Genomic DNA, 12683 nt, shown 5'->3' with positions numbered 1-12683 from the left:
TGTATGTTTTTCTGTCAGTGATGTTTTGATGCTGTTAATTGGTCACTGACTAGGTATGTTTAAAGTCCCATTTCTCCTGTCTGTATTTTGATTACTGTATTTATTGGCGTATCACACTCACTTTTTTACCCTGAAAATGGAGGGTAAACTGTACCTGCGTGTAATACGCAGGGGGCTGTGGAAAGTTTTTTTTCCTAAAACTTCCCTCTTAAAGTTATTGTTATACCCCTGTGCATGTTATACGCCGATAAATACGGTATATTTGCTTCAGGATGATATCAACCAGTGCCATTTACTGCAAATGAGTGCTGAATTGCAGATCTTTATTATTTCAAGGTAGAAGCTGGCAACCACAAGTCAATGAGTGTAAACCTCTGTTCATGAGCGTAGCATAAGGGGTTGCAGGGGTCACAAAACTCTTAAGCCACTGAGTATCTTGGCTTGCGGTGGATGTATCTGCACGCATGGTGGAAGTGGTTGGTGGTAATGAGGGGGACCCAGGTCAACTTTTGCATCTGGGCCCACAAGCTTCAAGCTGTGCCTCTGTTAAATTATTGGAATCATTCACAAAAAGGATTATTGATCACTTAAAAACACGCTACTTACTGCACCCATGTCATATCAGACTAACCTAATTTTTTTTTTTTTTTTTATGAGAACACAAATGTTTAGGACAAGGTTGGCCTTAATGGGTATGTTTTTTTTTTTTTTTTTGGTGATGACACAAGTGTGCAATAGGTTTGAGATCTGTAGATAAAATTCAACATTGCTGGAAGATTGGCCAAAGCAATGTAAAACAATGCACCTAGGGAAAAAGTTCCCTTGAACAATACAGTACAATATTAGGCAGTACAGTGATGGCAAAAACTACAGAGGAAAAAGATTTTGGTGTAGTTGTACCACTAGAAGGGACACCAGCAGGAGGAAGCAGGTCCTGATTCTCCTATATAGATCTTTTATTAAATCTCATTTAGAATACTGTGTCCAGTTTGGGGGACCTCGTTTACAATAAGATATTGATAGGAATGGACAAGTCCAGTCCAACAAAAATGGTGAAATATCTAGGGGATGAAACATACTAGGAAAGACCTCAGGTACTTTTACAGCACAGGAATTATGTACAGTTTTGAGAAATGAATGGAATGAGGAGACATGATTGAAACCTTTAAATATGTCAAAAAGGTGAATAAGGTTCAGGAGGGCAGTATTTTCAATATGAAGCTACGATCAAGTACAGGGAGACATGACCTTAAACTAGCAGGAGGAAAGTATAATTTCTCTTCCGTTCCTGGACTGACACAGCAGCAATCTTGACAGTAGGGTATTGGCCTTCTATTAGGAGAGGACTAGGCAGAAAACATGTTAAAGTGTTAAACATCAAAACTGTACAGTACTGCCCACGGGACGGTCCCTCTAGGTACAACCCCTCTCCCTGCATCTAGCAGCTCAGTTTTTTCTGCCCAGCATAGGAGAAGGACCTGGCTCCCTGTGGGCCCATTGGTCCTGGACTTTTTTCTACTTTTTGTTCCTGAGATCTATGAACTGCCGACTGGGTGACAGGCTGGACATCAGATGTAGTAGTAGATCCCCCCCCCCGTTTCGGCCATCGAGCGTGTGCAGACCTTAGCGACATGCCCTGTTGCTCCAGGGGTGGCCGGTGAGCCAGGGCCGTCAGCCACACGTAACCGCGCGGGCGATAGGTCTGTCAGGAATGCTTCCAGTGAATCCACGCAGGACAGGTAAGTAGCAGTCCCCCTGCTCCGGCAGGATGGCACAGCTGGGCATTCCCGGGGAGGTCGATTAGGGGGTTCCCACCCTTCCTTTCCTCTCCCTGTGCTTTTTTCCCCCTCCTCCCCATGTGCTGTGGTGGCTGGGCCTTGCTGTGAACTGGCCGAGAGGTCCGCCGGGGGGGGGAGCTCTGCTTCTGGCTGGGCCTGCGCAGTGCCAGGGTCCACTCTCGGTGGGGTGTGCTGCCATGTGTGGGGGGGCTTTTGTTTTGGAGCCCAGGGTGTTGGCCTTTTCTGTGTACTTTTTACCTCAGTACTCAGCTGGTGGTCATTTTGGAAGTGTATTTTTTTTGGTATACAGCGGCGGCCATTTTCTTGTGGTCCACACGGTTTTCTTCAGAGACGTCCAGCCACCATTTTCTTGTAGCCCGCGCCTTAAAGCGCGGGCCGTCTGCTATTTTCTTGTAGTTTTTCAACTAGGTTTTTGCCTCTAGCGGTGAAAACAGCTTTCAGAACGACGCAAACACAGCACAATTGCCTCAGAGTGACACAGGCGGCGGTGTAGGAACACCTCAGTCGCGGGAGAGAGCGGACAGTGGCAGCTGTGCGGTGCCTGGTCAGGGGTGGTGAGTTTTTTTTGGATGGGCCCCCCCTTGGTTCTGTGGCAGATAGGAGGGTGGACTTGTGTAACTTGCCTTGGTCCCTGCGGGTGTCGCAGCATGGCATCACAAACTGGCGTTTCTTCCCAGACATACCTGTATTGGCTACCAGTGCCCCTGCGCCTACTGTACTATGGATGCTTTTTGGGGTCCTGTAATCTTTTGTTGCCAGGGTCGAAGTGGTGTGTGCAAGGGGGGTAGAAAGACGCCCCCTCCACCCACCATTTTCTGCGGGAAGCTCTGATTCAGACTTGGGCCTGGCTGCGGCTCACGGCCCCTGTCTGACGTGTCAGAGGATGAGGACCAGGACCATGCGGACAGTGAGAATGATTCAGTGTCTGGGTCAGCGCAGGATAAGACACTTATTGGAGCACTTATCACCGCAGTGCAGGAGACTCTAACAATTAGACGATATGGCGGGTGCATCTACAGAGGTGTCGGTCTCTTTTAGGTCCCGTAAGCCATCCTGCACTGTGTGTTTTCTTGCATTACTTATTTTGATAAGGTTCTATAAAAGGAATGGGAGCGACCGCAAAGGGCCCTTTTAGTCCCAAAACATGTAGTGGTCCATTGCTCTGTGGAGAGTTTCCTGAAAAATGGACATCTCCCCCGATTGTGGACCCCCACCCGGTATCTAGGTGAAACAAAGTAACCACAATTCTGGTGGAGGGGACTCCTGCTTTTAAGGACCCTGCAGACCCAAGGGCCAAGGCGGTAGCCCAGTCCCTGTTCACGGTAGTGGGGTCAGCAGTGTGGCCTGTTTTGGCCGTGGCCCTAGTGTCACGGGCATTTACAGAATAGGCAAAGTTGTTGCACCATGAGTCAGAAAAGCAACAGGCCTCTCCAGTCTGAGTGGAACTGGCTGACCAGTTGATCCGTGGCTTTAAGTATTCTGTGACTCTGCCTTGGATACAGTCCCCTTGCTGTCCAGAGCATTGGTATCTGTGGTGGTACTGCGTCGCCCGATTTGGCAAAAATGTTGGTCCGCAGACCACACTTCTAAGAAGGCTCTGGATTTACCCTTCAAAGGTGAGAGGCTTTTGGAGCCTTGCTGGATGACATTATTAAAGATGTTGCTGGGAGGTAAGAGCACACTGCTCCCACAATCCAAAAAGGTAAGGAGCCACGCCGTAGGCCAGGGCCCTCCTTTTCTGCTCAGAAGCGTTTTTTTGTCCGTCCGGAGCTACTGGTAAGCGCTCCCAGACAGATCAGGTGTCTGCTGAGGGACATGAAAAACATCTCTGGTTTCGCAAGGCTGCGAACAAATCTGAGACAAGATAGAGTTCTCTCTTGTCCTCTAAACTGATTTTTTTTCTCCAGCTCGTTCGGATGCCCTATTTGGGGCAGTGCAGGACCTGCTGGGGCACGGGGTGATTATACCTGTGCCATTGCTGGAAAGGTTTCAGAGATTCTACTACAGTCTGTAGTCCCAAAGAAGGACAGGGTTCGTCCGATTCTGGACCTCAAGGCACTCAATTTGCTTTGTAAAAATACACAGATCCAGGATGGAATCAGTTTGCTCTGTGGTCGCTGCACTCAATCCGGGGGATTTTCTTGCGTCTTTGAACTTTAAGGATGCTTGGTTGCCTGTCTCCATATGTGTCAGGCATCAGAAATTTCTGCGTTCTGCAGTTGGGGGCAAGCACTACCATTTTGTAGCACTCCTCCTCCACCCAATTGTTTATTTGTAAACAGGGACAAGGCTGCCCAGGCCGACATGGTACAACAATACACACAGCACACATAATAGATTAGGTATACAACAACAAAAAAACAACTGTGTCAATTTATAGCAAAATATCCGGATCACGCGAACGGTCCCCACATTTTCTCTTTATTTCAAGAAAGACCCCCTAAAAGGGTGTGTGTACTATTCCAGAGGGTATTAAGTCAGAACTAAGGACAGAGAAAGAGAAGGAAATATGGAGCAGTCAAGGGTAGCAGAGGGGGAATGGGGGGGGGTGTGGGGGGCCTCGGGGTGCAGCACTCCCTTTTTGGCTTGGCATCGGGTCAAGGGTTTTTACCTAGGTGCTGGCCCCGATTCTGGTCTTGCTGAGGCAGCGTGGAATCGCTATCGTGGTCTATCTGGACAACCTTTTGAGAGCAGCTTCCATCTCAGTATTGGAGGAGGATGTGGCGATCACCAGTCAGACTCTTCGGGAGTCCGGATGGGTGGTGAACCTCCAGAAGTCGGTGTTGGTACCGACCCAGCGCTCGGAATACCTGGGCTTGATTTTGACTCCTCAGAAGCGAGGGTTTTTCTCCCCTCGGACAAGTGGCAGACTCCTCATGTTGCGGTGGAGCTGTTGGTGTCCCGCTGGTGGTCGTCTCTGAGCTTTTGCATGCAAGCCCTGGGGCTCATGGTCGCCACCTTTGAGGCGGTACCTTATGCCCAATTGCACAATCGAGTCTTGTAAAAGGAAATCCTGTCAAAGTGGAACAAATCTCTATTTTCTGGGTTGTCAAATCCGGGTGAGCCGACTAGTCAGGGAATCCCTGATCTGGTGGCTGAGACTTCTGGCTCTTCAGTCTTCAGTCCAGGAAGTCGTTTTTTTTTTTCACTAGACGGTGATCACGATGGACGCCTGCCTGACCGGTTGGGGGGGTGTCTGGGGCGTGCAGTCGACCCCAGGTCGCTGGACGCAGGACGAATCCCGTCTGCCGATCAATGTGCTGGAACTTCGGGATCAGGTGGTGCCTCTCCACCTGGTCACAGAGGCTGCAGGGACATCCAGTTGGACAACGCTATGGCTGTGGCGTATGTCAACCATCAAGGAGGAACAAGAAGCTCGGCCATGGCATCAGAGGTCGCTCAGATCCTGTGGTGGGCTGAGAGGAGCTTGCCAGCTTTTTCGGCCGTATACATTCCGGGCGGGGGAAAACTAGCCAGCGGACTACATAAGTCGTCAGATGCGGGACCAAGGAGAATTGTCGCTACACCCGGATGTTTTCAACTCCTTTGCCTGGGATGGGGCATGCTAGACGTGGATCTCCTGGCTTCTCGGCTCGGAGGGAATTGAGGTTTGTGGCCAGGTACAAAGATCCCCGGGTGGACGTGACAGACGCATTGGTGACCCAGTGGGGGGCAGTATCCGCTACTTTATGCCTTGCCCCCGCTACAACTTCTCCCTCGTCTGCTTTGCAGAATGGAGATCATGTGGATTCCGATGTTCATAATTGTCCCAGATTGGTCTCGGCATCCCTGGTACGCTGACCTGGTGCAACTGGTGGCGTATGTTCCTTGGTGATTCCTGGTGCGAGAGGACCTTCTGTCGCAAGGTCCCATACTTCATCATGCTTACAGTTGCTGGCTTAACGGCATGGCTATTGAAAGCCAGGTGCTAAGGAACTGAGGCCTGTCGGTTTCGGTCATTTCCATTATGCTGAGGGCACAGAAATCATCTTCCGGAAAGATTTATCTTCGCACGTGGAAGGCCTACATCTCTGTGTGAGAGGACGAAGTGATGTCCATGTGCATATTCGGTTTCCAGGATCCTGTTGTTTTTACAGCGGGGTGTGGACCAAAACCTTAAGTACAATTAAGGGGCAGATTTCAGCCTTGGCTGTTTTCTTTCGACGACCCTTGGCTCATTTGCTGGGGACTACATTTGTGCAAAAGGTTCAACATGTGGTCCCTCCGGTTCGACCACCGCTGCCTCGTGGGTCTTGAACTTGGTTTTCTCTGTACTTCAGAGACCACCGTTTGAAGACATTTGAGAGATTCCCTTATTGGCCACCATTTTTCGGTGGATCAGACAGATCGTGATTCGGGCCTATGCCCTTTAAAAGAGGGGCACTTCCCTTTCCTGTCTCAGCGCATTCGACCAGGGCGATTGGTGCCTCCTGGACTTCCCGACCTCAAGCATCGGTCTCGCAGGCGTGTAAGGTTCACGCTTTCACTAAGATTTACAAGGTTGATGTGAGTGCATCTTCGGATGCTTGCTTCGGCCGCAAGGTTTTGCAGGCGGCTGTTTAAAAGTTGCAACTCCTCCGTTGAGGAGCTCTGGTTGTTTTAATGCTTTTTCCGCCCCGCATTTTTGACGTCCCTACTGGAAAGATTGCTGCTGTGTCCATCCATGAATGGAAGAGAAAAGAGTTCATGGACGGACATGGCACCCACCCCTCCTTTTCTATGTTTGTACTGCTTTTTGACAAACTGAGCTGCTAGATGCAGGGAGAGGGGTTGTACCTAGAGGGACTGCCCCCTGGGCGGTACTGTACAGTTTTGATGTGTATTTAACACTTTAACATGTTTTCTGCCTAGTCCTCTCCTAATAGGCCAATACCCTACTGTCCAGATTGCTGCTGTGTCCCTCCATGAACTCGGAGAAAAGGATTTTACGGTGAGTACAATTTGTTTTTGTTTTTTTTATATATCAAAATAGTATTTGTGCGTACAACATACTTCCAGCAGAGGCAATGAGTCGGTGGTAACACATTGCCAGCACTGCACTGTTTAACCTGTGTAAGATCAGTTAATTTTGACTGGCCACTGCTGACAAGGGTGCCCTTTTGTAATAAAGGGACATCAGCAGGTTTGAAAATATTTACAACCATGCATCTGCACTTTTTTTGTCTAAATTGGCACAAAATATAACCAAATGTATTTTCACAAACTTTTGTATTTTTATATATATTTTTTTTTTATGCTTGTAACACTTAATATCCATTTATGTGTATGCTAACACTAGTTGAAAAAGCTACAGTTCTGTTGACACGTACACTTTGCACATGTTGACCACCAGGGCCGGACTGGCCTACCGGGATAGCGGGAAAATTCCCGGTAGGCCGCCTGCTGTCAGTCAAAATTAATCAGCTGTGGGCCGCGGCGGCGGCCGCTGGCCGCCATCGCGGCCGCACTTTGCAATCATGCAGGGGTGGAGACGCCTGCCCTATGCCAGGCAGTCACTCCAGTGTCACGCGTGTGTCAGAAATATAAAGCAGCGGCGGGCCGGTCACCGGCGGGTAGCGGCCGCCATGCTCGCCGCCGCTGCACTTTCCTTCACATCTAACCCGGCGCTGTGTGGAGGACTCAATTGACTGGAGCGATCATGTGACTGAGGGAGGGGAGGAGCCGAAGGGAAGAAGGACCGAAAGTCAGATCAGTTCCACCGTCCTGTGCGGCGCCAGCACCGCCCACTCCTTTCTCCTGCAGGGTCACATGGCAGAGGAGACAGAGAGGAGAATACATTAACGGTGTAGCATGGAGATCTGTAGCTCATGAAGATTCGGTATCCCTGCCATCAACTGGAGCACAAGGTGAACAAATATATTTGAATGAAATCCTGACCTGTATACTGTATCTGTCTCTCACCATATAACGGTGCACCCCCCCCCCCCCCGGGCCCCCCCTCCTCTCTCTGTCACTTAACTTTGCTGCCCCTGAAAATTGTAAACTGTATAATAATCTCAGAGAGAGGGGGGGGGGGGAGAGAGTGCACCGTGCAATGGTGTGAGAGAGATTATACAGATTACAATTTGCAGGGGCAGAAAAGGTAGGTGACAGAGGGGGGGGGGGGGTTGCATGGTGCACCCCCCTCTCTCTGTCACCTTTGCTGCCCCTGCAAATTGTAATCTGGACTGTATAATCTCTCTCTCACCATTCCGTGGCCACCCCCCCCCCCCCCCCCCTCTCTGCACCTTCCTTTTTAAATGCAAAAAAAATGTGTAATTTGAAAAAATAAAAAAACAATAATCTGCCTGCGCTTAGGACCGTGATTTGGGCTGCTGCCCCCCTGGAAACCCAACCCCTAAGGCCTCATTCACACGAGGCGGACTCCGTCGCTACGCAGATCTCCGCTGAGCCGATGGATGACAAGCTCCTCTCTGCTCACTGAGCTGGGAGGGGCTTGTTGGGCACCGCTGTGTCCTATGGAGCGATCTGATGAAAACGGACAGCATGTCCGTTTTCATCAGATCTTACCCGATCTGATCCGCATGGACGGATGGGGACGTGGCCCCCATACGTCTGTTTTTAGCGGATCGATTAGGGTCGGATGTCAGCGGACATGTCTCGCTGACATCCGACGCTCCATAGAGATGCATGGAGCCGCCGTTCAGGTCCGCCGTCAAAACTGACAGGTGGACATGAACGGTCCGTCCGTGTGAATGAGGCCTTAAAGGGGTAGGTGAATGTGATAGAAAATGTGAAGATTGGGGTGATGGCGCTGCCTGTGCCTTATTCCTTTATACCAGGGGTATTGAATTACAATTCGCCGAGGTCCGGTCAGTAACATTTTCTTCTAGCAGAGGTCCGAATATCATGTCGGACCTCTGTTGCTGCAGCGCAATTTTTTTTTTTTAAAAAGGTCAAGGACTTCTTTCTCTCTGTTTCTTGTGGGTAGTGCAGCCCATTAAAATAGGCTAATCCACCCACAACGTGTGCACCTAATGCACATGCACAGATCTTAACCCATTATTATATCAGCGTCCTTAGTCCCCAGTGCACATCACAGTCCTTAACCCCCTTCACATCAAGATCCCCTCTTAAAGAGTGTCCTCAGCTCCCCCTTTACATCACCCCCTCCACTCTTTCCACAGTAATGTTCTCACACTCCCTTAACATCAACCCCCATTACCAGTACTGTCCTCTGCCCCTATGTATATAATAACCCCACATTACAGTCCTCAGCTCCCCCCAACACATTACAGTCCTCAGCCCCTCCACATCACTGTCCTCAGTCCCTCACATCACAGTCCTCAGCCTACCCCCCACATTACATTCCCAACCTCCACTTTAATATCCTTAGCCCCCCCTCACATGACAGTTCTTGGTCACCCCAATTTAACTTCTTCAGGCCCCCCCACATTACAGTCCTCAGCTCCCCCCACATCTCTGTTCTTCTTGGTCACCCCAATTTAACTTCTTCAGGCCCCCCCACATTAAAGTCCTTAGTCCCCCCATCTTACAGTTCTCGGCTCCTCCCACCTTACAGTCCTCAGCTCCCCCCACATTACAGTCCTCAGCTCCTCCCACATTACAATCCTCAGCTCCCCCCACATTACAATCCTCAGCTCACCCCCACATTACAGTCCTCAGCTCCCCCCACATTACAGTCCTCAGCTCCCCCCACATCTCTGTCCTTCTTGGTCACCCCAATTTAACGTCTTCAGGCCCCCCCCCCACATTACAGTCCTTAGTCCCCCCACATTACAGTCCTTAGTCCCCCCACCTTACAGTCCTCAGCTCCCCCCACATTACAGTCCTCAGCTCCCCCCACATCTCTGTCCTTCTTGGTCACCCCAATTTAACGTCTTCAGGCCCCCCCCCCACATTACAGTCCTTAGTCCCCCCACATTACAGTCCTTAGTCCCCCCACCTTACAGTCCTCAGCTCCCCCCACATTACAGTCCTTAGCTTCCCCCACATTACAGTCCTCAGCTCCCCCCACATCACTGTCCTTCTTGGTCACCCCAATTTAACTTCTTCAAGCCCCCCCACATTACAGTCCTCAGCTCCTCCCACATTACAGTCCTCAGCTCCCCCCACATCTCTGTCCTTCTTGGTCACCCCAATTTAACGTCTTCAGGCCCCCCCCCCCACATTACAGTCCTTAGTCCCCCCACATTACAGTCCTTAGTCCCCCCACATTACAGTCCTCAGCTCCCCCCACATTACAGTCCTCAGCTCCCCCCACATTACAGTCCTCAGCTCCCCCCACATTACAGTCCTCAGCTCCCCCCACATCTCTGTCCTTCTTGGTCACCCCAATTTAACTTCTTCAGGTCCCCCCCCCCCACATTACAGTCCTTAGTCCCCCCACATTACAGTCCTTAGTCCCCCCACCTTACAGTCCTCAGCTCCCCCCACATTACAGTCCTCAGCTCCCCCCACATTACAGTCCTCAGCTCCCCCCACATTACAGTCCTCAGCCCCCCCCACATTACAGTCCTCATCTCCCCCACATTACAGTCCTCAGCTCCCCCCACATTACAGTCCTCAGCTCCCCCCACATCTCTGTCCTTCTTGGTCACCCCAATTTAACTTCTTCAGGCCCCCCCCCCACATTACAGTCCTTAGTCCCCCCACATTACAGTCCTTAGTCCCCCCACCTTACAGTCCTCAGCTCCCCCCACATTACAGTCCTCAGCTCCCCCCACATTACAGTCCTCAGCTCCCCCCACATTACAGTCCTCAGCTCCCCCCACATCACTGTCCTTCTTGGTCACCCCAATTTAACTTCTTCAAGCCCCCCCACATTACAGTCCTCAGCTCCTCCCACATTACAGTCCTCAGCTCCTCCCACATTACAGTCCTCAGCTCCCCCCACATTACAGTCCTCAGCTCCCCCCACATCTCTGTCCTTCTTGGTCACCCCAATTTAACGTCTTCAGGCCTCCCCCCCACATTACAGTCCTTAGTCCCCCCACATTACAGTCCTTAGTCCCCCCACATTACAGTCCTCAGCTCCCCCCACATTACAGTCCTCAGCTCCCCCCACATTACAGTCCTCAGCTCCCCCCACATTACAGTCCTCAGCTCCCCCCACATTACAGTCCTCAGCTCCCCCCACATCACTGTCCTTCTTGGTCACCCCAATTTAACTTCTTCAAGCCCCCCCCACATTACAGTCCTCAGCTCCTCCCACATTACAGTCCTCAGCTCCTCCCACATTACAGTCCTCAGCTTCTCCCACATTACAATCCTCAGCTCCCCCCACATCACTGTCCTCAGTAGCCCCCACATCACTGTCCTTCTTGGTCACCCCAATTTAACGTCTTCAAGCCCCCCCCACATTACAGTCCTTAGTCCCCCCACCTTACAGTGCTCAGCTCCCCCCACATTACAGTCTCAGTCCCCCCACACCCCAGCCCTCAGTCCCCCCCACACTCCAGCCCTCAGTCCCCCCCCACACTCCAGTCCTCAGTCCCCCTCCCACACTCCAGTCCTCAGTCCCCCCCCCCCACTTCAGTGCTCAGCTCCCCCTCTTGGATGTCCTCAGCCCCTTTCCCCACATCACTGCAATCCTGAGGCTCAGAATCCTCCCCCCACATTCAGATGTTAGCTCTTTACTTCACCCCCTCACTGTCCTACCTTACACAGACAGATCGGAGGGAGGCACAGCATGTCTGGATAGGGACAGGAGAGGAGTTGCAGGGAGGGAGGCGGGACAGTTCTGGATGGAGGGCCGAGGTAACAAACAGGTGATTGGCTGCTAGGATGAAGGACAGTCCTAGCAGCCAATCGCCTGTTTGATCACCTCGGCAGATCCGCCCTCCACCCAGAATTGTTCCGCCTCCCGCTGTCGGCTCTGTGAGGATTACAGAGTGATGGCAGGAGGAAGAAAAGGCTCCTACATCGCAGTACCGAAGCGGTCCGAATGGCAGAGTGCCGCGGGCTGCATGTGGCCCGCGGTCCGCCATTTAGTGATGCCCGCTTTATACCATAAAGGGTGAGAAAAGGACCCAAATATAGGATCCAATAAGGTGAGCTGCAAATAAGTGCACTAAATATAATAGAATATGTGAAAAAATTCAATATATGAGCTTCCACAACAGCTGGCAGTGGTAACCTTGGCTAGATGTGTAAGCCTCCACATTAATCAACAGTGAGAAAATAAAACCGTTAGTGTGGGCCTGTGCCAGCTAAACAAATGCTATGTGCAGGTGAGAATCAAAATAATCATACAGTGAATGAAAGTATATAGTCCAATTGCAGCCTCGGGTCTAAGGCTTTATGATGTCTGACCAGTAAGACTGCATGAAGGAGATCACATAAAAACATAAAACACAATAGTCTCTAGTGGAAGAAGTTCTATTGATTCCAGTCAGGGCTTATGGATGCAGGTTCTTGCAGTGAGGAAAGGTGTTCCTATACAGCTGATACAGCATTCGCAGTGGTCACGGTGCTCCCCCACAAGGGTCCCCACTCACCAGATCCAATTCCCCGCCAGGGGTACACAGCATGTAGTTTAGGCTTCCCAGTGTTCCACTATACCTACATATACCTACTACTTTCATATCTGTCTTCTATCTCTATATATATATATATATAATACATTCTTCAAATGTGCTTTAAAATGTATGGTTTTCCCTTTCATGAACAAGAAAATAATGACGTTTGCTGTTGGGCTGGTATAAAAATGCTATGGGGCTGGTGTGAATTTTTTTCCAGGGCTGGATTTTATTCCCAGTCCGGCCCTGTTGACCACTCTCCCTTCCCCACAGCCTCACGACTTCCAATCACCCAAAGTTATGAAGTGGCTCTCTGTAGAACCTTAATAAATACTTTTCAAAAATCTAGTTTCTCAGATTGATGCAGCTGTTGTCTGAGTGAGAGTGACAGAGTGGATGAAAG

This window comes from Rana temporaria, chromosome 4 (assembly GCF_905171775.1).
Source record: "Rana temporaria chromosome 4, aRanTem1.1, whole genome shotgun sequence".
In the NCBI taxonomy this organism is placed as follows: domain Eukaryota; kingdom Metazoa; phylum Chordata; class Amphibia; order Anura; family Ranidae; genus Rana; species Rana temporaria.
Note: the sequence above shows the minus strand (reverse complement) of the source record.